General features: G+C 50.0%; 1 protein-coding gene across 1 annotated transcript in view; it reads left to right on the top strand.

Moving 5' to 3' along the window:
* Positions 1-26332, top strand: part of LOC142316921 (uncharacterized) — a 282067-nt gene that overhangs the window by 203793 nt on the left and 51942 nt on the right. The window lies entirely within an intron of this gene.

Raw genomic sequence — 26332 nt, 5'->3', positions numbered from 1 at the left:
AGACCCTGGTGGACCTATCTAGGCTCCACAAGATCGATCTTCCTACAGAGTGATCATCTATCAAGCTGCCATGACTCAAGATTGAGCTGAAGGCCATTAAATAGTAACAATAACAAACATCCCAGTAAGTGACATTGCTGGAAGCAGGGTCTCTGTGTCTACATCACATTTGTCTCAGATTAAGTGCAAGTCAATTCAGATTGAGGGTACAAAGACCTCACATCAGGAAAGAGACCCCTGCTCCACAGACGAGACGCCGAGAGCCGGCGGGGCATAGGTGGACCAATACCTCAAGTATTTTATACATTGTTTATGTCTTTTTCTTGAACGCTTCTGTTAGAATATTGAACTCTCAGTGATGCGGAGTCACCTGAAACGGCTTTATGCAGACTTTGAAGGAGACAATATAAGATTCTGTCTTACACGTGCAGACAAGAATATTTATAGGGTATGGGAACACAACAATCCACAGTCTGGAGGGTGCCGCAGTAGACGGCTGTTGGTGACGACACGATACGTTGCTTTTGGAAATGCTCTTGGGGGTCACAGATGTCCCTTCACCAGACAATATCCTGGTTTACAAATCAATCCAGACTTGCGGTTCCCAATGGAAGCGACCTGGGCTTTATGCTGCTTATAAAACGCATAATTACAGGTGAAATTACCCTTCCATTAATAGTGTATGAAGAAATAGGATTATTAAGCAAAGTATTCTGACAGTTTCCATTTTTCTGCAGGATGCAGCCGGACCCTTTAGTGTTGGGGCATATATTGGGGGTCTGTCCGGGTGGGGTGCACTTATTTAGGGCCGGGCAGCCGCCTTCAGTAGTATGGGTGTCATCAATAGGCTGTAACCCCGACACCGTGCAGTGCACGTACCTGTGTGACTGGCGCCCTCTACAAGCCCGGTCTGTGAGCATGTCTAGTACCTGCAGACGCCCCCTCCATATGAGTGTGCACCCCCCACCTTTATCATGGAGTCTCCTGCAGTGCGTTGGTAACAATCTGACCGGGTGTTGGTAATGGCGGCTTCTTTTTTGTGATTTATTTCTTTTCTTTTCGGTGAGACGTCAGGAACTACAGGTTCCAAGAGACCGGCTGATGAGGGAAGAGAGAGAACTACACGTCCTATCAAATACAGCTAGCCAGGGCAAAGGGTGTAAGACATGAGAGCACTACAAGTCCCAGCATGCCCAGCTACACAGGAAGGGTTAAAGATGAGAGCACTACAAGTCCCAGCATGCCCAGCTACACAGGAAGGGTTAAAGATGAGAGCACTACAAGTCCCAGCATGCCCAGCTACACAGGAAGGGTTAAAGATGAGAGCACTACAAATCCCAGCATGCCCATCTACACAGGAAGGGTTAAAGATGAGAGCACTACAAGTCCCAGCATGCCCAGCTACACAGGAAGGGTTAAAGATGAGAGCACTACAAGTCCCAGCATGCCCAGCTACACAGGAAGGGTTAAAGATGAGAGCACTACAAGTCCCAGCATGCCCAGCTACACAGGAAGGGTTAAACAAGAAAGAACTACACGTCCCAGAATGCCCAGCTACACAGGAAGGGTAAAAGATGAGAGCACTACAAGTCCCAGCATGCCCAGCTACACAGGAAGGGTTAAAGATGAGAGCACTACAAGTCCCAGCATGCCCAACTACACAGGAAGGGTTAAAGATGAGAGAACTACAAGTCCCAGCATGCCCAGCTACACAGGAAGGGTAACAGATGAGAGCACTACAAGTCCCAGCATGCCCAGCTACACAGGAAGGGTTACAGATGAGAGCACTACAAGTCCCAGCATGCCCAGCTACTCAGGAGGGGTTACAGATGAGAGCACTACAAGTCCCAGCATGCCCAGCTACACAGGAAGGGTTAAAAATGAGAACATTACAAGTCCCAGCATGCCCAGCTACACAGGAAGGGTAAAAGATGAGAGCACTACAAGTCCCAGCATGCCCAGCTACACAGGAAGGGTTAAAGATGAGAGAACTATAAGTCCCAGCATGCCCAGCTACACAGGAAGGGTTAAAGATGAGAGAACTATAAGTCCCAGCATGCCCAGCTACTCAGGAAGGGTAAAAGATGAGAGCACTACAAGTCCCAGCATGCCCAGCTACTCAGGAAGGGTTAAAGATGAGAGCACTACAAGTCCCAGCATGCCCAGCTACTCAGGAAGGGTAAAAGATGAGAGCACTACAAATCCCAGCATGCCCAGCTACACAGGAAGGGTAAAAGATGAGAGCACTACAAGTCCCAGCATGCCCAGCTACACAGGAAGGGTTAAAGATGAGAGAACTATAAGTCCCAGCATGCCCAGCTACACAGGAAGGGTTAAAGATGAGAGAACTACAAGTCCCAGCATGCCCAGCTACTCAGGAAGGGTAAAAGATGAGAGCACTACAAGTCCCAGCATGCCCAGCTACTCAGGAAGGGTAAAAGATGAGAGCACTACAAGTCCCAGCATGCCCAGCTACTCAGGAAGGGTAAAAGATGAGAGCACTACAAGTCCCAGCATGCCCAGCTACACAGGAAGGGTTAAACAAGAAAGAACTACACGTCCCAGAATGCCCAGCTACACAGGAAGGGTAAAAGATGAGAGCACTACAAGTCCCAGCATGCCCAGCTACTCAGGAAGGGTTAAACAAGAAAGAACTACACGTCCCAGAATGCCCAGCTACACAGGAAGGGTAAAAGATGAGAGCACTACAAGTCCCAGCATGCCCAGCTACACAGGAAGGGTTAAAGATGAGAGCACTACAAGTCCCAGCATGCCCAGCTACACAGGAAGGGTTAAAGATGAGAGAACTACAAGTCCCAGCATGCCCAGCTACACAGGAAGGGTTAAAGATGAGAGCACTACAAGTCCCAGCATGCCCAGCTACTCAGGAAGGGTTAAAAATGAGAGCACTACAAGTCCCAGCATGCCCAGCTAGTCAGGAAGGGTAAAAGATGAGAGCACTACAAATCCCAGCATGGCCAGCTACTCAGGAAGGGTTAAAGATGAGAGCACTACAAGTCCCAGCATGCCCAGCTACTCAGGAAGGGTAAAAGATGAGAGCACTACAAGTCCCAGCATGCCCAGCTACACAGGAAGGGTTAAAGATGAGAGAACTACAAATCCCAGCATGCCCAGCTACACAGGAAGGGTTAAAGATGAGAGCACTACAAGTCCCAGCATGCCCAGCTACACAGGAAGGGTAAAAGATGAGAGAACTACAAGTCTCAGCTACTCAGGAAGGGTTACAGATGAGTGCACTACAAGTCCCAGCATGCCCAGCTACTCAGGAAGGGTAAAAGATGAGAGCACTACAAGTCCCAGCATGCCCAGCTACTCAGGAAGGGTTAAAGATGAGAGCACTACAAGTCCCAGCATGCCCAGCTACTCAGGAAGGGTAAAAGATGAGAGCACTACAAGTCCCAGCATGCCCAGCTACACAGGAAGGGTTAAAGATGAGAGAACTATAAGTCCCAGCATGCCCAGCTACTCAGGAAGGGTAAAAGATGAGAGCACTACAAGTCCCAGCATGCCCAGCTACACAGGAAGGGTTAAAGATGAGAGCACTACAAGTCCCAGCATGCCCAGCTACACAGGAAGGGTAAAAGATGAGAGCACTACAAGTCCCAGCATGCCCAGCTACACAGGAAGGGTTAAAGATGAGAGCACTACAAGTCCCAGCATGGCCAGCTACTCAGGAAGGGTTAAAGATGAGAGCACTACAAGTCCCAGCATGCCCAGCTACACAGGAAGGGTTAAAGATGAGAGCACTACAAGTCCCAGCATGCCCAGCTACTCAGGAAGGGTTAAAGATGAGAGCACTACAAGTCCCAGCATGCCCAGCTACACAGGAAGGGTTAAAGATGAGAGCACTACAAGTCCCAGCATGCCCAGCTACTCAGGAAGGGTTAAAGATGAGAGCACTACAAGTCCCAGCATGCCCAGCTACTCAGGAAGGGTTAAAGATGAGAGCACTACAAGTCCCAGCATGCCCAGCTACTCAGGAAGGGTTAAAGATGAGAGCACTACAAGTCCCAGCATGCCCAGCTACACAGGAAGGGTTACAGATGAGAGAACTACAAATCCCAGCATGCCCAGCTACACAGGAAGGGTTAAAGATGAGAGCACTACAAGTCCCAGCATGCCCAGCTACTCAGGAAGGGTAAAAGATGAGAGAACTACAAGTCCCAGCATGCCCAGCTACACAGGAGGGGTAAAAGATGAGAGCACTACAAGTCCCAGCATGCCCAGCTACTCAGGAAGGGTAAAAGATGAGAGCACTACAAGTCCCAGCATGCCCAGCTACACAGGAAGGGTTAAAGATGAGAGAACTATAAGTCCCAGCATGGCCAGCTACTCAGGAAGGGTAAAAGATGAGAGCACTACAAGTCCCAGCATGCCCAGCTACTCAGGAAGGGTTAAAGATGAGAGCACTACAAGTCCCAGCATGCCCAGCTACACAGGAAGGGTTAAAGATGAGAGAACTATAAGTCCCAGCATGCCCAGCTACACAGGAAGGGTTACAGATGAGAGAACTACAAGTCCCAGCATGCCCAGTTACACAGGAAGGGTTACAGATGAGAGAACTACAAGTCCCAGCATGCCCAGCTACTCAGGAAGGGTTAAAGATGAGAGAACTATAAGTCCCAGCATGGCCAGCTACTCAGGAAGGGTAAAAGATGAGAGCACTACAAGTCCCAGCATGCCCAGCTACTCAGGAAGGGTAAAAGATGAGAGCACTACAAGTCCCAGCATGCCCAGTTACACAGGAAGGGTTACAGATGAGAGAACTACAAGTCCCAGCATGCCCAGCTACTCAGGAAGGGTTAAAGATGAGAGAACTATAAGTCCCAGCATGCCCAGCTACACAGGAAGGGTAAAAGATGAGAGCACTACAAGTCCCAGCATGCCCAGCTACTCAGGAAGGGTTAAACAAGAAAGAACTACACGTCCCAGCATGCCCAGCTACACAGGAAGGGTTAAAAATGAGAGCACTACAAGTCCCAGCATGCCCAGCTACTCAGGAAGGGTTAAAGATGAGAGCACTACAAGTCCCAGCATGCCCAGCTACTCAGGAAGGGTTAAAGATGAGAGCACTACAAGTCCCAGCATGCCCAGCTACTCAGGAAGGGTTAAAGATGAGAGCACTACAAGTCCCAGCATGCCCAGCTACACAGGAAGGGTTAAAAATGAGAGCACTACAAGTCCCAGCATGCCCAGCTACTCAGTAAGGGTTAAAGATGAGAGCACTACAAGTCCCAGCATGCCCAGCTACACAGGAAGGGTTAAAAATGAGAGCACTACAAGTCCCAGCATGGCCAGCTACTCAGGAAGGGTTAAAGATGAGAGCACTACAAGTCCCAGCATGCCCAGCTACTCAGGAAGGGTAAAAGATGAGAGCACTACAAGTCCCAGCATGCCCAGCTACACAGGAAGGGTTAAAGATGAGAGAACTATAAGTCCCAGCATGCCCAGCTACACAGGAAGGGTAAAAGATGAGAGCACTACAAGTCCCAGCATGCCCAGCTACTCAGGAAGGGTTAAAGATGAGAGCACTACAAGTCCCAGCATGCCCAGCTACTCAGGAAGGGTAAAAGATGAGAGCACTACAAGTCCCAGCATGCCCAGCTACTCAGGAAGGGTAAAAGACGAGAGCACTACAAGTCCCAGCATGCCCAGCTACTCAGGAAGGGTAAAAGATGAGAGAACTATAAGTCCCAGCATGCCCAGCTACTCAGGAAGGGTTACAGATGAGAGAACTATAAGTCCCAGCATGCCCAGCTACACAGGAAGGGTAAAAGATGAGAGCACTACAAGTCCCAGCATGCCCAGCTACTCAGGAAGGGTTAAACAAGAAAGAACTACACGTCCCAGCATGCCCAGCTACACAGGAAGGGTTAAAAATGAGAGCACTACAAGTCCCAGCATGCCCAGCTACTCAGGAAGGGTTAAAGATGAGAGCACTACAAGTCCCAGCATGCCCAGCTACTCATGAGGGGTTAAACAAAAAAGAACTACAAGTCCCAGAATGCCCAGCTACACAGGAATGATTAAAGATGAGAGCACTACAAGTCCCAGCATGCCCAGCTACACAGGAAGGGTTAAAGATGAGAGCACTACAAGTCCCAGCATGCCCAGCTACACAGGAAGGGTTAAAGATGAGAGAACTACAAGTCCCAGCATGCCCAGCTACACAGGAAGGGTTAAAGATGAGAGCACTACAAGTCCCAGCATGCCCAGCTACTCAGGAAGGGTTAAAGATGAGAGCACTACAAGTCCCAGCATGCCCAGCTACACAGGAAGGGTTAAAGATGAGAGCACTACAAGTCCCAGCATGCCCAGCTACACAGGAAGGGTTAAAGATGAGAGAACTACAAGTACCAGCATGCCCAGCTACACAGGAAGGGTTAAAGATGAGAGCACTACAAGTCCCAGCATGCCCAGCTACTCAGGAAGGGTTAAAGATGAGAGCACTACAAGTCCCAGCATGCCCAGCTACACAGGAAGGGTTAAAGATGAGAGAACTACAAGTCCCAGCATGCCCAGCTACACAGGAAGGGTTAAAGATGAGAGCACTACAAGTCCCAGCATGCCCAGCTACTCTTGAAGGGTTAAAGATGAGAGCACTACAAGTCCCAGCATGCCCAGCTACACAGGAAGGGTTAAAGATGAGAGCACTACAAGTCCCAGCATGCCCAGCTACACAGGAAGGGTTAAAAATGAGAGCACTACAAGTCCCAGCATGCCCAGCTACTCAGGAAGGGTTAAAATGAGAGCACTACAAGTCCCAGCATGCCCAGCTACTCAGGAAGGGTAAAAGATGAGAGCACTACAAGTCCCAGCATGCCCAGCTACACAGGAAGGGTTAAAGATGAGAGCACTACAAGTCCCAGCATGCCCAGCTACTCAGGAAGGGTAAAAGAAGAGCACTACAAGTCCCAGCATGCCCAGCTACACAGGAAGGGTTAAAGATGAGAGAACTATAAGTCCCAGCATGCCCAGCTACACAGGAAGGGTAAAAGATGAGAGCACTACAAGTCCCAGCATGCCCAGCTACACAGGAAGGGTTAAAGATGAGAGCACTACAAGTCCCAGCATGCCCAGCTACACAGGAAGGGTTAAAGATGAGAGCACTACAAGTCCCAGCATGCCCAGCTACTCAGGAAGGGTTAAAGATGAGAGCACTACAAGTCCCAGCATGCCCAGCTACTCAGGAAGGGTTAAAGATGAGAGCACTACAAGTCCCAGCATGCCCAGCTACACAGGAAGGTTTAAAGATGAGAGCACTACAAGTCCCAGCATGCCCAGCTACTCAGGAAGGGTTAAAGATGAGAGCACTACAAGTCCCAGCATGCCCAGCTACTCAGGAAGGGTTAAAGATGAGAGCACTACAAGTCCCAGCATGCCCAGCTACTCAGGAAGGGTTAAAGATGAGAGCACTACAAGTCCCAGCATGCCCAGCTACACAGGAAGGGTTAAAGATGAGAGAACTACAAATCCCAGCATGCCCAGCTACACAGGAAGGGTTAAAGATGAGAGCACTACAAGTCCCAGCATGCCCAGCTACTCAGGAAGGGTAAAAGATGAGAGAACTACAAGTCCCAGCATGCCCAGCTACACAGGAGGGGTAAAAGATGAGAGCACTACAAGTCCCAGCATGCCCAGCTACTCAGGAAGGGTTAAAGATGAGAGCACTACAAGTCCCAGCATGCCCAGCTACTCAGGAAGGGTAAAAGATGAGAGCACTACAAGTCCCAGCATGCCCAGCTACACAGGAAGGGTTACAGATGAGAGAACTACAAGTCCCAGCATGCCCAGCTACACAGGAAGGGTTACAGATGAGAGAACTACAAGTCCCAGCATGCCCAGCTACTCAGGAAGGGTTAAAGATGAGAGAACTATAAGTCCCAGCATGCCCAGCTACTCAGGAAGGGTAAAAGATGAGAGCACTACAAGTCCCAGCATGGCCAGCTACTCAGGAAGGGTAAAAGATGAGAGCACTACAAGTCCCAGCATGCCCAGCTACTCAGGAAGGGTAAAAGATGAGAGCACTACAAGTCCCAGCATGCCCAGCTACACAGGAAGGGTTACAGATGAGAGAACTACAAGTCCCAGCATGCCCAGCTACTCAGGAAGGGTTAAAGATGAGAGAACTGTAAGTCCCAGCATGCCCAGCTACACAGGAAGGGTAAAAGATGAGAGCACTACAAGTCCCAGCATGCCCAGCTACTCAGGAAGGGTTAAACAAGAAAGAACTACACGTCCCAGCATGCCCAGCTACACAGGAAGGGTTAAAAATGAGAGCACTACAAGTCCCAGCATGCCCAGCTACTCAGGAAGGGTTAAAGATGAGAGCACTACAAGTCCCAGCATGCCCAGCTACTCAGGAAGGGTTAAAGATGAGAGCACTACAAGTCCCAGCATGCCCAGCTACTCAGGAAGGGTTAAAGATGAGAGCACTACAAGTCCCAGCATGCCCAGCTACACAGGAAGGGTTAAAAATGAGAGCACTACAAGTCCCAGCATGCCCAGCTACTCAGGAAGGGTTAAAGATGAGAGCACTACAAGTCCCAGCATGCCCAGCTACACAGGAAGGGTTAAAAAGGAGAGCACTACAAGTCCCAGCATGGCCAGCTACTCAGGAAGGGTTAAAGATGAGAGCACTACAAGTCCCAGCATGCCCAGCTACACAGGAAGGGTTAAAAATGAGAGCACTACAAGTCCCAGCATGCCCAGCTACACAGGAAGGGTAAAAGATGAGAGCACTACAAGTCCCAGCATGCCCAGCTACACAAGAAGGGTTAAAGATGAGAGCACTACAAGTCCCAGCATGCCCAGCTACACAGGAAGGGTTAAAGATGAGAGAACTACAAATCCCAGCATGCCCAGCTACACAGGAAGGGTTAAAGATGAGAGAACTACAAGTCCCAGCATGCCCAGCTACACAGGAGGGGTAAAAGATGAGAGCACTACAAGTCCCAGCATGCCCAGCTACTCAGGAAGGGTAAAAGATGAGAGCACTACAAGTCCCAGCATGCCCAGCTACACAGAAAGGGTTAAAGATGAGAGAACTACAAGTCCCAGCATGCCCAGCTACACAGGAGGGGTAAAAGATGAGAGCACTACAAGTCCCAGCATGCCCAGCTACTCAGGAATGGTAAAAGATGAGAGCACTACAAGTCCCAGCATGCCCAGCTACACAGGAAGGGTTAAAGATGAGAGCACTACAAGTCCCAGCATGCCCAGCTACTCAGGAAGGGTAAAAGATGAGAGAACTACAAGTCCCAGCATGCCCAGCTACACAGGAAGGGTTAAAGATGAGAGAACTATAAGTCCCAGCATGGCCAGCTACTCAGGAAGGGTAAAAGATGAGAGCACTACAAGTCCCAGCATGCCCAGCTACACAGGAAGGGTTAAAGATGAGAGAACTATAAGTCCCAGCATGGCCAGCTACTCAGGAAGGGTAAAAGATGAGAGCACTACAAGTCCCAGCATGCCCAGCTACACAGGAAGGGTTAAAGATGAGAGCACTACAAGTCCCAGCATGCCCAGCTACTCAGGAAGGGTAAAAGATGAGAGCACTACAAGTCCCAGCATGCCCAGCTACACAGGAAGGGTTACAGATGAGAGAACTACAAGTCCCAGCATGCCCAGCTACACAGGAAGGGTTACAGATGAGAGAACTACAAGTCCCAGCATGCCCAGTTACACAGGAAGGGTTACAGATGAGAGAACTACAAGTCCCAGCATGCCCAGCTACACAGGAAGGGTTACAGATGAGAGAACTACAAGTCCCAGCATGCCCAGTTACACAGGAAGGGTTACAGATGAGAGAACTACAAGTCCCAGCATGTCCAGCTACTCAGGAAGGGTAAAAGATGAGAGCACTACAAGTCCCAGCATGCCCAGCTACACAGGAAGGGTTAAAGATGAGAGCACTACAAGTCCCAGCATGCCCAGCTACTCAGGAAGGGTAAAAGATGAGAGCACTACAAGTCCCAGCATGCCCAGCTACACAGGAAGGGTTAAAGATGAGAGAACTATAAGTCCCAGCATGCCCAGCTACACAGGAAGGGTAAAAGATGAGAGCACTACAAGTCCCAGCATGCCCAGCTACTCAGGAAGGGTTAAACAAGAAAGAACTACACGTCCCAGCATGCCCAGCTACACAGGAAGGGTTAAAAATGAGAGCACTACAAGTCCCAGCATGCCCAGCTACTCAGGAAGGGTTAAAGATGAGAGCACTACAAGTCCCAGCATGCCCAGCTACTCATGAGGGGTTAAACAAAAAATAACTACAAGTCCCAGAATGCCCAGCTACACAGGAAGGGTTACAGATGAGAGCACTACAAGTCCCAGCATGCCCAGCTACACAGGAAGGGTTAAAGATGAGAGCACTACAAGTCCCAGCATGCCCAGCTACACAGGAAGGGTTAAAGATGAGAGCACTACAAGTCCCAGCATGCCCAGCTACTCAGGAAGGGTTAAAGATGAGAGCACTACAAGTCCCAGCATGCCCAGCTACACAGGAAGGGTTAAAGATGAGAGAACTACAAATCCCAGCATGGCCAGCTACACAGGAAGGGTTAAAGATGAGAGCACTACAAGTCCCAGCATGCCCAGCTACACAGGAAGGGTTAAAGATGAGAGCACTACAAGTCCCAGCATGCCCAGCTACTCAGGAAGGGTTAAAGATGAGAGCACTACAAGTCCCAGCATGCCCAGCTACACAGGAAGGGTTAAAGATGAGAGCACTACAAGTCCCAGCATGCCCAGCTACACAGGAAGGGTTAAAAATGAGAGCACTACAAGTCCCAGCATGCCCAGCTACTCAGGAAGGGTTAAAATGAGAGCACTACAAGTCCCAGCATGCCCAGCTACTCATGAAGGGTAAAAGATGAGAGCACTACAAGTCCCAGCATGCCCAGCTACTCAGGAAGGGTTAAAGATGAGAGCACTACAAGTCCCAGCATGCCCAGCTACACAGGAAGGGTTAAAAATGAGAGCACTACAAGTCCCAGCATGCCCAGCTACTCAGGAAGGGTTAAAATGAGAGCACTACAAGTCCCAGCATGCCCAGCTACTCAGGAAGGGTAAAAGATGAGAGCACTACAAGTCCCAGCATGCCCAGCTACTCAGGAAGGGTTAAAGATGAGAGCACTACAAGTCCCAGCATGCCCAGCTACTCAGGAAGGGTAAAAGATGAGAGCACTACAAGTCCCAGCATGCCCAGCTACTCAGGAAGGGTTAAAGATGAGAGCACTACAAGTCCCAGCATGCCCAGCTACTCAGGAACGGTAAAAGATGAGAGCACTACAAGTCCCAGCATGCCCAGCTACACAGGAAGGGTTAAAGATGAGAGAACTATAAGTCCCAGCATGCCCAGCTACACAGGAAGGGTAAAAGATGAGAGCACTACAAGTCCCAGCATGCCCAGCTACTCAGGAAGGGTTAAAGATGAGAGCACTACAAGTCCCAGCATGCCCAGCTACTCAGGAAGGGTTAAAGATGAGAGCACTACAAGTCCCAGCATGCCCAGCTACACAGGAAGGGTTAAAGATGAGAGCACTACAAGTCCCAGCATGCCCAGCTACACAGGAAGGGTTAAAGATGAGAGAACTACAAATCCCAGCATGGCCAGTTACACAGGAAGGGTTACAGATGAGAGAACTACAAATCCCAGCATGCCCAGCTACACAGGAAGGGTTAAAGATGAGAGCACTACAAGTCCCAGCATGCCCAGCTACTCAGGAAGGGTAAAAGATGAGAGAACTACAAGTCCCAGCATGCCCAGCTACACAGGAGGGGTAAAAGATGAGAGCACTACAAGTCCCAGCATGCCCAGCTACTCAGGAAGGGTTAAAGATGAGAGCACTACAAGTCCCAGCATGCCCAGCTACTCAGGAAGGGTTAAAGATGAGAGCACTACAAGTCCCAGCATGCCCAGCTACACAGGAAGGGTTAAAGATGAGAGCACTACAAGTCCCAGCATGCCCAGCTACACAGGAAGGGTTAAAGATGAGAGAACTATAAGTCCCAGCATGGCCAGCTACTCAGGAAGGGTAAAAGATGAGAGCACTACAAGTCCCAGCATGCCCAGCTACACAGGAAGGGTTAAAGATGAGAGAACTATAAGTCCCAGCATGCCCAGCTACACAGGAAGGGTTACAGATGAGAGAACTACAAGTCCCAGCATGCCCAGTTACACAGGAAGGGTTACAGATGAGAGAACTACAAGTCCCAGCATGCCCAGCTACTCAGGAAGGGTTAAAGATGAGAGAACTATAAGTCCCAGCATGCCCAGCTACTCAGGAAGGGTTACAGATGAGAGAACTACAAGTCCCAGCATGGCCAGCTACTCAGGAAGGGTAAAAGATGAGAGCACTACAAGTCCCAGCATGCCCAGCTACACAGGAAGGGTTACAGATGACAGAACTACAAGTCCCAGCATGCCCAGCTACTCAGGAAGGGTTAAAGATGAGAGAACTGTAAGTCCCAGCATGCCCAGTTACACAGGAAGGGTAAAAGATGAGAGCACTACAAGTCCCAGCATGCCCAGCTACACAGGAAGGGTAAAAGATGAGAGCACTACAAGTCCCAGCATGCCCAGCTACACAGGAAGGGTTAAAAATGAGAGCACTACAAGTCCCAGCATGCCCAGCTACTCAGGAAGGGTTAAAGATGAGAGCACTACAAGTCCCAGCATGCCCAGCTACTCAGGAAGGGTTAAAGATGAGAGCACTACAAGTCCCAGCATGCCCAGCTACTCAGGAAGGGTTAAAGATGAGAGCACTACAAGTCCCAGCATGCCCAGCTACACAGGAAGGGTTAAAAATGAGAGCACTACAAGTCCCAGCATGCCCAGCTACTCAGGAAGGGTTAAAGATGAGAGCACTACAAGTCCCAGCATGCCCAGCTACACAGGAAGGGTAAAAGATGAGAGCACTACAAGTCCCAGCATGCCCAGCTACACAGGAAGGGTTAAAGATGAGAGCACTACAAGTCCCAGCATGCCCAGCTACTCAGGAAGGGTTAAAGATGTGAGCACTACAAGTCCCAGCATGCCCAGCTACACAGGAAGGGTAAAAGATGAGAGCACTACAAGTCCCAGCATGCCCAGCTACACAGGAAGGGTTAAAGATGAGAGCACTACAAGTCCCAGCATGCCCAGCTACTCAGGAAGGGTTAAAGATGTGAGCACTACAAGTCCCAGCATGCCCAGCTACACAGGAAGGGTTAAAAATGAGAGCACTACAAGTCCCAGCATGGCCAGCTACTCAGGAAGGGTTAAAGATGAGAGCACTACAAGTCCCAGCATGCCCAGCTACACAGGAAGGGTTAAAAATGAGAGCACTACAAGTCCCAGCATGGCCAGCTACTCAGGAAGGGTAAAAGATGAGAGAACTACAAGTCCCAGCATGCCCAGCTACACAGGAAGGGTTAAAGATGAGAGCACTACAAGTCCCAGCATGCCCAGCTACACAGGAAGGGTTAAAGATGAGAGAACTACAAATCCCAGCATGCCCAGCTACACAGGAAGGGTTAAAGATGAGAGAACTACAAGTCCCAGCATGCCCAGCTACACAGGAGGGGTAAAAGATGAGAGCACTACAAGTCCCAGCATGCCCAGCTACACAGGAAGGGTTAAAGATGAGAGAACTATAAGTCCCAGCATGGCCAGCTACTCAGGAAGGGTAAAAGATGAGAGCACTACAAGTCCCAGCATGCCCAGCTACACAGGAAGGGTAAAAGATGAGAGCACTACAAGTCCCAGCATGGCCAGCTACTCAGGAAGGGTTAAAGATGAGAGCACTACAAGTCCCAGCATGCCCAGCTACACAGGAAGGGTTAAAGATGAGAGAACTATAAGTCCCAGCATGCCCAGCTACACAGGAAGGGTAAAAGATGAGAGCACTACAAGTCCCAGCATGCCCAGCTACACAGGAAGGGTAAAAGATGAGAGCACTACAAGTCCCAGCATGCCCAGTTACACAGGAAGGGTAAAAGATGAGAGCACTACAAGTCCCAGCATGGCCAGCTACACAGGAAGGGTTAAAGATGAGAGCACTACAAGTCCCAGCATGCCCAGCTACTCAGGAAGGGTTAAACAAGAAAGAACTACACGTCCCAGCATGCCCAGCTACACAGGAAGGGTTAAAGATGAGAGAACTATAAGTCCCAGCATGGCCAGCTACTCAGGAAGGGTAAAAGATGAGAGCACTACAAGTCCCAGCATGCCCAGCTACACAGGAAGGGTTAAAGATGAGAGCACTACAAGTCCCAGCATGCCCAGCTACACAGGAAGGGTTAAAGATGAGAGCACTACAAGTCCCAGCATGCCCAGCTACTCAGGAAGGGTTAAAGATGAGAGCACTACAAGTCCCAGCATGCCCAGCTACTCAGGAAGGGTAAAAGATGAGAGCACTACAAGTCCCAGCATGCCCAGCTACACAGGAAGGGTAAAAGATGAGAGCACTACAAGTCCCAGCATGGCCAGCTACACAGGAAGGGTTAAAGATGAGAGCACTACAAGTCCCAGCATGCCCAGCTACTCAGGAAGGGTTAAACAAGAAAGAACTACACGTCCCAGCATGCCCAGCTACACAGGAAGGGTTAAAGATGAGAGAACTATAAGTCCCAGCATGGCCAGCTACTCAGGAAGGGTAAAAGATGAGAGCACTACAAGTCCCAGCATGCCCAGCTACACAGGAAGGGTTAAAGATGAGAGCACTACAAGTCCCAGCATGCCCAGCTACACAGGAAGGGTTAAAGATGAGAGCACTACAAGTCCCAGCATGCCCAGCTACACAGGAAGGGTTAAAGATGAGAGCACTACAAGTCCCAGCATGCCCAGCTACTCAGGAAGGGTTAAAGATGAGAGCACTACAAGTCCCAGCATGCCCAGCTACACAGGAAGGGTTAAAGATGAGAGCACTACAAGTCCCAGCATGCCCAGCTACACAGGAAGGGTTACAGATGAGAGAACTACAAGTCCCAGCATGCCCAGTTACACAGGAAGGGTTACAGATGAGAGAACTACAAGTCCCAGCATGCCCAGCTACTCAGGAAGGGTTAAAGATGAGAGAACTATAAGTCCCAGCATGCCCAGCTACTCAGGAAGGGTAAAAGATGAGAGCACTACAAGTCCCAGCATGCCCAGTTACACAGGAAGGGTAAAAGATGAGAGCACTACAAGTCCCAGCATGGCCAGCTACTCAGGAAGGGTTAAAGATGAGAGCACTACAAGTCCCAGCATGCCCAGCTACACAGGAAGGGTTAAAGATGAGAGCACTACAAGTCCCAGCATGCCCAGCTACTCAGGAAGGGTTAAACAAGAAAGAACTACACGTCCCAGCATGCCCAGCTACACAGGAAGGGTTAAAGATGAGAGAACTATAAGTCCCAGCATGGCCAGCTACTCAGGAAGGGTAAAAGATGAGAGCACTACAAGTCCCAGCATGCCCAGCTACACAGGAAGGGTTAAAGATGAGAGCACTACAAGTCCCAGCATGCCCAGCTACACAGGAAGGGTTAAAGATGAGAGCACTACAAGTCCCAGCATGCCCAGCTACTCAGGAAGGGTTAAAGATGAGAGCACTACAAGTCCCAGCATGCCCAGCTACTCAGGAAGGGTAAAAGATGAGAGCACTACAAGTCCCAGCATGCCCAGCTACACAGGAAGGGTAAAAGATGAGAGCACTACAAGTCCCAGCATGGCCAGCTACACAGGAAGGGTTAAAGATGAGAGCACTACAAGTCCCAGCATGCCCAGCTACTCAGGAAGGGTTAAACAAGAAAGAACTACACGTCCCAGCATGCCCAGCTACACAGGAAGGGTTAAAGATGAGAGAACTATAAGTCCCAGCATGGCCAGCTACTCAGGAAGGGTAAAAGATGAGAGCACTACAAGTCCCAGCATGCCCAGCTACACAGGAAGGGTTAAAGATGAGAGCACTACAAGTCCCAGCATGCCCAGCTACACAGGAAGGGTTAAAGATGAGAGCACTACAAGTCCCAGCATGCCCAGCTACACAGGAAGGGTTAAAGATGAGAGCACTACAAGTCCCAGCATGCCCAGCTACTCAGGAAGGGTTAAAGATGAGAGCACTACAAGTCCCAGCATGCCCAGCTACACAGGAAGGGTTAAAGATGAGAGCACTACAAGTCCCAGCATGCCCAGCTACACAGGAAGGGTTACAGATGAGAGAACTACAAGTCCCAGCATGCCCAGTTACACAGGAAGGGTTACAGATGAGAGAACTACAAGTCCCAGCATGCCCAGCTACTCAGGAAGGGTTAAAGATGAGAGAACTATAAGTCCCAGCATGCCCAGCTACTCAGGAAGGGTAAAAGATGAGAGCACTACAAGTCCCAGCATGCCCAGCTACACAGGAAGGGTTACAGATGAGAGAACTACAAGTCCCAGCATGCCCAGTTACACAGGAAGGGTTACAGATGAGAGAACTACAAGTCCCAGCATGCCCAGCTACTCAGGAAGGGTAAAAGATGAGAGCACTACAAGTCCCAGCATGCCCAGCTACACAGGAAGGGTTAAAGATGAGAGCACTACAAGTCCCAGCATGCCCAGCTACTCAGGAAGGGTTAAAGATGAGAGCACTACAAGTCCCAGCATGCCCAGCTACTCATGAGGGGTTAAACAAAAAAGAACTACAAGTCCCAGAATGCCCAGCTACACAGGAAGGGTTACAGATGAGAGCACTACAAGTCCCAGCATGGCCAGCTACACAGGAAGGGTTAAAGATGAGAGCACTACAAGTCCCAGCATGCCCAGCTACACAGGAAGGGTTAAAGATGAGAGCACTACAAGTCCCAGCATGCCCAGCTACTCAGGAAGGGTTAAAGATGAGAGCACTACAAGTCCCAGCATGCCCAGCTACACAGGAAGGGTTAAAGATGAGAGAACTACAAATCCCAGCATGGCCAGCTACTCAGGAAGGGTTAAAGATGAGAGCACTACAAGTCCCAGCATGCCCAACTACACAGGAAGGGTTAAAGAGGAGAGCACTACAAGTCTCAGCATGCCCAGCTACTCAGGAAGGGTTAAAGATGAGAGCACTACAAGTCCCAGCATGCCCAGCTACTCAGGAAGGGTTAAAGATGAGAGCACTACAAGTCCCAGCATGCCCAGCTACACAGGAAGGGTTAAAGAGGAGAGCACTACAAGTCCCAGCATGCCCAGCTACTCAGGAAGGGTTAAAGATGAGAGCACTACAAGTCCCAGCATGCCCAGCTACTCAGGAACGGTAAAAGATGAGAGCACTACAAGTCCCAGCATGCCCAGCTACACAGGAAGGGTTAAAGATGAGAGAACTATAAGTCCCAGCATGCCCAGCTACACAGGAAGGGTAAAAGATGAGAGCACTACAAGTCCCAGCATGCCCAGCTACTCAGGAAGGGTTAAAGATGAGAGCACTACAAGTCCCAGCATGCCCAGCTACTCAGGAAGGGTTAAAGATGAGAGCACTACAAGTCCCAGCATGCCCAGCTACACAGGAAGGGTTAAAGATGAGAGCACTACAAGTCCCAGCATGCCCAGCTACACAGGAAGGGTTAAAGATGAGAGAACTACAAATCCCAGCATGGCCAGTTACACAGGAAGGGTTACAGATGAGAGAACTACAAATCCCAGCATGCCCAGCTACACAGGAAGGGTTAAAGATGAGAGCACTACAAGTCCCAGCATGCCCAGCTACTCAGGAAGGGTAAAAGATGAGAGAACTACAAGTCCCAGCATGCCCAGCTACACAGGAGGGGTAAAAGATGAGAGCACTACAAGTCCCAGCATGCCCAGCTACTCAGGAAGGGTTAAAGATGAGAGCACTACAAGTCCCAGCATGCCCAGCTACTCAGGAAGGGTTAAAGATGAGAGCACTACAAGTCCCAGCATGCCCAGCTACACAGGAAGGGTTAAAGATGAGAGCACTACAAGTCCCAGCATGCCCAGCTACACAGGAAGGGTTAAAGATGAGAGAACTATAAGTCCCAGCATGGCCAGCTACTCAGGAAGGGTAAAAGATGAGAGCACTACAAGTCCCAGCATGCCCAGCTACACAGGAAGGGTTAAAGATGAGAGAACTATAAGTCCCAGCATGCCCAGCTACACAGGAAGGGTTACAGATGAGAGAACTACAAGTCCCAGCATGCCCAGTTACACAGGAAGGGTTACAGATGAGAGAACTACAAGTCCCAGCATGCCCAGCTACTCAGGAAGGGTTAAAGATGAGAGAACTATAAGTCCCAGCATGCCCAGCTACTCAGGAAGGGTTACAGATGAGAGAACTACAAGTCCCAGCATGGCCAGCTACTCAGGAAGGGTAAAAGATGAGAGCACTACAAGTCCCAGCATGCCCAGCTACACAGGAAGGGTTACAGATGACAGAACTACAAGTCCCAGCATGCCCAGCTACTCAGGAAGGGTTAAAGATGAGAGAACTGTAAGTCCCAGCATGCCCAGTTACACAGGAAGGGTAAAAGATGAGAGCACTACAAGTCCCAGCATGCCCAGCTACACAGGAAGGGTAAAAGATGAGAGCACTACAAGTCCCAGCATGCCCAGCTACACAGGAAGGGTTAAAAATGAGAGCACTACAAGTCCCAGCATGCCCAGCTACTCAGGAAGGGTTAAAGATGAGAGCACTACAAGTCCCAGCATGCCCAGCTACTCAGGAAGGGTTAAAGATGAGAGCACTACAAGTCCCAGCATGCCCAGCTACTCAGGAAGGGTTAAAGATGAGAGCACTACAAGTCCCAGCATGCCCAGCTACACAGGAAGGGTTAAAAATGAGAGCACTACAAGTCCCAGCATGCCCAGCTACTCAGGAAGGGTTAAAGATGAGAGCACTACAAGTCCCAGCATGCCCAGCTACACAGGAAGGGTAAAAGATGAGAGCACTACAAGTCCCAGCATGCCCAGCTACACAGGAAGGGTTAAAGATGAGAGCACTACAAGTCCCAGCATGCCCAGCTACTCAGGAAGGGTTAAAGATGTGAGCACTACAAGTCCCAGCATGCCCAGCTACACAGGAAGGGTAAAAGATGAGAGCACTACAAGTCCCAGCATGCCCAGCTACACAGGAAGGGTTAAAGATGAGAGCACTACAAGTCCCAGCATGCCCAGCTACTCAGGAAGGGTTAAAGATGTGAGCACTACAAGTCCCAGCATGCCCAGCTACACAGGAAGGGTTAAAAATGAGAGCACTACAAGTCCCAGCATGGCCAGCTACTCAGGAAGGGTTAAATATGAGAGCACTACAAGTCCCAGCATGCCCAGCTACACAGGAAGGGTTAAAAATGAGAGCACTACAAGTCCCAGCATGGCCAGCTACTCAGGAAGGGTAAAAGATGAGAGAACTACAAGTCCCAGCATGCCCAGCTACACAGGAAGGGTTAAAGATGAGAGCACTACAAGTCCCAGCATGCCCAGCTACACAGGAAGGGTTAAAGATGAGAGAACTACAAATCCCAGCATGCCCAGCTACACAGGAAGGGTTAAAGATGAGAGAACTACAAGTCCCAGCATGCCCAGCTACACAGGAGGGGTAAAAGATGAGAGCACTACAAGTCCCAGCATGCCCAGCTACACAGGAAGGGTTAAAGATGAGAGAACTATAAGTCCCAGCATGGCCAGCTACTCAGGAAGGGTAAAAGATGAGAGCACTACAAGTCCCAGCATGCCCAGCTACACAGGAAGGGTAAAAGATGAGAGCACTACAAGTCCCAGCATGGCCAGCTACTCAGGAAGGGTTAAAGATGAGAGCACTACAAGTCCCAGCATGCCCAGCTACACAGGAAGGGTTAAAGATGAGAGAACTATAAGTCCCAGCATGCCCAGCTACACAGGAAGGGTAAAAGATGAGAGCACTACAAGTCCCAGCATGCCCAGCTACACAGGAAGGGTAAAAGATGAGAGCACTACAAGTCCCAGCATGCCCAGTTACACAGGAAGGGTAAAAGATGAGAGCACTACAAGTCCCAGCATGGCCAGCTACACAGGAAGGGTTAAAGATGAGAGCACTACAAGTCCCAGCATGCCCAGCTACTCAGGAAGGGTTAAACAAGAAAGAACTACACGTCCCAGCATGCCCAGCTACACAGGAAGGGTTAAAGATGAGAGAACTATAAGTCCCAGCATGGCCAGCTACTCAGGAAGGGTAAAAGATGAGAGCACTACAAGTCCCAGCATGCCCAGCTACACAGGAAGGGTTAAAGATGAGAGCACTACAAGTCCCAGCATGCCCAGCTACACAGGAAGGGTTAAAGATGAGAGCACTACAAGTCCCAGCATGCCCAGCTACCCAGGAAGGGTTAAAGATGAGAGCACTACAAGTCCCAGCATGCCCAGCTACTCAGGAAGGGTAAAAGATGAGAGCACTACAAGTCCCAGCATGCCCAGCTACTCAGGAAGGGTTAAAGATGAGAGCACTACAAGTCCCAGCATGCCCAGCTACTCAGGAAGGGTAAAAGATGAGAGCACTACAAGTCCCAGCATGCCCAGCTACACAGGAAGGGTAAAAGATGAGAGCACTACAAGTCCCAGCATGGCCAGCTACACAGGAAGGGTTAAAGATGAGAGCACTACAAGTCCCAGCATGCCCAGCTACTCAGGAAGGGTTAAACAAGAAAGAACTACACGTCCCAGCATGCCCAGCTACACAGGAAGGGTTAAAGATGAGAGAACTATAAGTCCCAGCATGGCCAGCTACTCAGGAAGGGTAAAAGATGAGAGCACTACAAGTCCCAGCATGCCCAGCTACACAGGAAGGGTTAAAGATGAGAGCACTACAAGTCCCAGCATGCCCAGCTACACAGGAAGGGTTAAAGATGAGAGCACTACAAGTCCCAGCATGCCCAGCTACACAGGAAGGGTTAAAGATGAGAGCACTACAAGTCCCAGCATGCCCAGCTACTCAGGAAGGGTTAAAGATGAGAGCACTACAAGTCCCAGCATGCCCAGCTACACAGGAAGGGTTAAAGATGAGAGCACTACAAGTCCCAGCATGCCCAGCTACACAGGAAGGGTTACAGATGAGAGAACTACAAGTCCCAGCATGCCCAGTTACACAGGAAGGGTTACAGATGAGAGAACTACAAGTCCCAGCATGCCCAGCTACTCAGGAAGGGTTAAAGATGAGAGAACTATAAGTCCCAGCATGCCCAGCTACTCAGGAAGGGTAAAAGATGAGAGCACTACAAGTCCCAGCATGCCCAGTTACACAGGAAGGGTAAAAGATGAGAGCACTACAAGTCCCAGCATGGCCAGCTACTCAGGAAGGGTTAAAGATGAGAGCACTACAAGTCCCAGCATGCCCAGCTACACAGGAAGGGTTAAAGATGAGAGCACTACAAGTCCCAGCATGCCCAGCTACTCAGGAAGGGTTAAACAAGAAAGAACTACACGTCCCAGCATGCCCAGCTACACAGGAAGGGTTAAAGATGAGAGAACTATAAGTCCCAGCATGGCCAGCTACTCAGGAAGGGTAAAAGATGAGAGCACTACAAGTCCCAGCATGCCCAGCTACACAGGAAGGGTTAAAGATGAGAGCACTACAAGTCCCAGCATGCCCAGCTACACAGGAAGGGTTAAAGATGAGAGCACTACAAGTCCCAGCATGCCCAGCTACTCAGGAAGGGTTAAAGATGAGAGCACTACAAGTCCCAGCATGCCCAGCTACTCAGGAAGGGTAAAAGATGAGAGCACTACAAGTCCCAGCATGCCCAGCTACACAGGAAGGGTAAAAGATGAGAGCACTACAAGTCCCAGCATGGCCAGCTACACAGGAAGGGTTAAAGATGAGAGCACTACAAGTCCCAGCATGCCCAGCTACTCAGGAAGGGTTAAACAAGAAAGAACTACACGTCCCAGCATGCCCAGCTACACAGGAAGGGTTAAAGATGAGAGAACTATAAGTCCCAGCATGGCCAGCTACTCAGGAAGGGTAAAAGATGAGAGCACTACAAGTCCCAGCATGCCCAGCTACACAGGAAGGGTTAAAGATGAGAGCACTACAAGTCCCAGCATGCCCAGCTACACAGGAAGGGTTAAAGATGAGAGCACTACAAGTCCCAGCATGCCCAGCTACACAGGAAGGGTTAAAGATGAGAGCACTACAAGTCCCAGCATGCCCAGCTACTCAGGAAGGGTTAAAGATGAGAGCACTACAAGTCCCAGCATGCCCAGCTACACAGGAAGGGTTAAAGATGAGAGCACTACAAGTCCCAGCATGCCCAGCTACACAGGAAGGGTTACAGATGAGAGAACTACAAGTCCCAGCATGCCCAGTTACACAGGAAGGGTTACAGATGAGAGAACTACAAGTCCCAGCATGCCCAGCTACTCAGGAAGGGTTAAAGATGAGAGAACTATAAGTCCCAGCATGCCCAGCTACTCAGGAAGGGTAAAAGATGAGAGCACTACAAGTCCCAGCATGCCCAGCTACACAGGAAGGGTTACAGATGAGAGAACTACAAGTCCCAGCATGCCCAGTTACACAGGAAGGGTTACAGATGAGAGAACTACAAGTCCCAGCATGCCCAGCTACTCAGGAAGGGTAAAAGATGAGAGCACTACAAGTCCCAGCATGCCCAGCTACACAGGAAGGGTTAAAGATGAGAGCACTACAAGTCCCAGCATGCCCAGCTACTCAGGAAGGGTTAAAGATGAGAGCACTACAAGTCCCAGCATGCCCAGCTACTCATGAGGGGTTAAACAAAAAAGAACTACAAGTCCCAGAATGCCCAGCTACACAGGAAGGGTTACAGATGAGAGCACTACAAGTCCCAGCATGGCCAGCTACACAGGAAGGGTTAAAGATGAGAGCACTACAAGTCCCAGCATGCCCAGCTACACAGGAAGGGTTAAAGATGAGAGCACTACAAGTCCCAGCATGCCCAGCTACTCAGGAAGGGTTAAAGATGAGAGCACTACAAGTCCCAGCATGCCCAGCTACACAGGAAGGGTTAAAGATGAGAGAACTACAAATCCCAGCATGGCCAGCTACTCAGGAAGGGTTAAAGATGAGAGCACTACAAGTCCCAGCATGCCCAACTACACAGGAAGGGTTAAAGAGGAGAGCACTACAAGTCTCAGCATGCCCAGCTACTCAGGAAGGGTTAAAGATGAGAGCACTACAAGTCCCAGCATGCCCAGCTACTCAGGAAGGGTTAAAGATGAGAGCACTACAAGTCCCAGCATGCCCAGCTACACAGGAAGGGTTAAAGAGGAGAGCACTACAAGTCCCAGCATGCCCAGCTACTCAGGAAGGGTTAAAGATGAGAGCACTACAAGTCCCAGCATGCCCAGCTACTCAGGAAGGGTTAAAATGAGAGCACTACAAGTCCCAGCATGGCCAGCTACACAGGAAGGGTTAAAGATGAGAGCACTACAAGTCCCAGCATGCCCAGCTACACAGGAAGGGTTAAAGATGAGAGAACTATAAGTCCCAGCATGCCCAGCTACACAGGAAGGGTTACAGATGAGAGAACTATAAGTCCCAGCATGCCCAGCTACACAGGAAGGGTTAAAGATGAGAGCACTACAAGTCCCAGCATGCCCAGCTACACAGGAAGGTTTAAAGATGAGAGCACTACAAGTCCCAGCATGCCCAGCTACTCAGGAAGGGTTAAAGATGAGAGCACTACAAGTCCCAGCATGCCCAGCTACTCAGGAAGGGTTAAAGATGAGAGCACTACAAGTCCCAGCATGCCCAGCTACTCAGGAAGGGTTAAAGATGAGAGCACTACAAGTCCCAGCATGCCCAGCTACTCAGGAAGGGTAAAAGATGAGAGCACTACAAGTCCCAGCATGCCCAGCTACACAGGAAGGGTTAAAGATGAGAGCACTACAAGTCCCAGCATGCCCAGCTACTCAGGAAGGGTAAAAGATGAGAGCACTACAAGTCCCAGCATGCCCAGCTACTCAGGAAGGGTTAAAGATGAGAGCACTACAAGTCCCAGCATGGCCAGCTACTCAGGAAGGGTAAAAGATGAGAGCACTACAAGTCCCAGCATGCCCAGCTACTCAGGAAGGGTTAAAGATGAGAGCACTACAAGTCCCAGCATGCCCAGCTACACAGGAAGGGTTAAAGATGAGAGCAGTACAAGTCCCAGCATGCCCAGCTACACAGGAAGGGTTAAAGATGAGAGCACTACAAGTCCCAGCATGCCCAGCTACTCAGGAAGGGTTAAAGATGAGAGCACTACAAGTCCCAGCATGCCCAGCTACACAGGAAGGGTTAAAGATGAGAGCACTACAAGTCCCAGCATGCCCAGCTACTCAGGAAGGGTTAAAGATGAGAGCACTACAAGTCCCAGCATGCCCAGCTACTCAGGAAGGGTTAAAGATGAGAGCACTACAAGTCCCAGCATGCCCAGCTACACAGGAAGGGTAAAAGATGAGAGCACTACAAGTCCCAGCATGCCCAGCTACTCAGGAAGGGTAAAAGATGAGAGCACTACAAGTCCCAGCATGCCCAGCTACTCAGGAAGGGTTAAAGATGAGAGCACTACAAGTCCCAGCATGCCCAGCTACTCAGGAAGGGTTAAAGATGAGAGCACTACAAGTCCCAGCATGCCCAGCTACACAGGAAGGGTTAAAGATGAGAGCACTACAAGTCCCAGCATGCCCAGCTACTCAGGAAGGGTTAAAGATGAGAGCACTACAAGTCCCAGCATGCCCAGCTACTCAGGAAGGGTTAAAGATGAGAGCACTACAAGTCCCAGCATGCCCAGCTACACAGGAAGGGTTAAAGATGAGAGCACTACAAGTCCCAGCATGCCCAGCTACACAGGAAGGGTTAAAGATGAGAGCACTACAAGTCCCAGCATGCCCAGCTACACAGGAAGGGTAAAAGATGAGAGCACTACAAGTCCCAGCATGCCCAGCTACACAGGAAGGGTAAAAGATGAGAGCACTACAAGTCCCAGCATGGCCAGCTACTCAGGAAGGGTAAAAGATGAGAGCACTACAAGTCCCAGCATGCCCAGCTACACAGGAAGGGTTAAAGATGAGAGCACTACAAGTCCCAGCATGCCCAGCTACACAGGAAGGGTTAAAGATGAGAGCACTACAAGTCCCAGCATGCCCAGCTACACAGGAAGGGTTAAAGATGAGAGCACTACAAGTCCCAGCATGCCCAGCTACTCAGGAAGGGTTAAAGATGAGAGAACTATAAGTCCCAGCATGCCCAGCTACACAGGAAGGGTTAAAGATGAGAGCACTACAAGTCCCAGCATGCCCAGCTACACAGGAAGGGTTAAAGATGAGAGCACTACAAGTCCCAGCATGCCCAGCTACCCAGGAAGGGTTAAAGATGAGAGCACTACAAGTCCCAGCATGCCCAGCTACACAGGAAGGGTTAAAGATGAGAGCACTACAAGTCCCAGCATGCCCAGCTACTCAGGAAGGGTTAAAGATGAGAGCACTACAAGTCCCAGCATGCCCAGTTACACAGGAAGGGTTAAAGATGAGAGAACTATAAGTCCCAGCATGCCCAGCTACACAGGAAGGGTAAAAGATGAGAGCACTACAAGTCCCAGCATGCCCAGCTACCCAGGAAGGGTTAAAGATGAGAGCACTACAAGTCCCAGCATGCCCAGCTACTCAGGAAGGGTTAAAGATGAGAGCACTACAAGTCCCAGCATGCCCAGCTACTCAGGAAGGGTTAAAGATGAGAGCACTACAAGTCCCAGCATGCCCAGCTACTCAGGAAGGGTTAAAGATGAGAGCACTACAAGTCCCAGCATGCCCAGCTACTCAGGAAGGGTTAAAGATGAGAGCACTACAAGTCCCAGCATGCCCAGTTACACAGGAAGGGTTAAAGATGAGAGAACTATAAGTCCCAGCATGCCCAGCTACTCAGGAAGGGTAAAAGATGAGAGAACTACAAGTCCCAGCATGCCCAGCTACACAGGAAGGGTAAAAGATGAGAGCACTACAAGTCCCAGCATGCCCAGCTACACAGGAAGGGTTAAAGATGAGAGCACTACAAGTCCCAGCATGCCCAGCTACCCAGGAAGGGTTAAAGATGAGAGCACTACAAGTCCCAGCATGCCCAGCTACACAGGAAGGGTTAAAGATGAGAGAACTACAAGTCCCAGCATGCCCAGCTACACAGGAAGGGTTAAAGATGAGAGAACTACAAGTCCCAGCATGCCCAGCTACACAGGAAGGGTTAAAGAACTACAAGTCCCAGCATGCCCAGCTACTCAGGAAGGGTTAACGAAGAACTACAAGTCCCAGCATGCCCAGGCTGTTATTATGGATATGACAGCAGATGTAGGAAAGTGTATGAAGAGGACAACAACTCCCAGCATATCC

This window comes from Anomaloglossus baeobatrachus, chromosome 6 (assembly GCF_048569485.1).
Source record: "Anomaloglossus baeobatrachus isolate aAnoBae1 chromosome 6, aAnoBae1.hap1, whole genome shotgun sequence".
In the NCBI taxonomy this organism is placed as follows: domain Eukaryota; kingdom Metazoa; phylum Chordata; class Amphibia; order Anura; family Aromobatidae; genus Anomaloglossus; species Anomaloglossus baeobatrachus.
The sequence above is the reverse complement of the archived record's forward strand: the minus strand, read 5'-3'. Positions and strand labels throughout refer to the sequence as shown.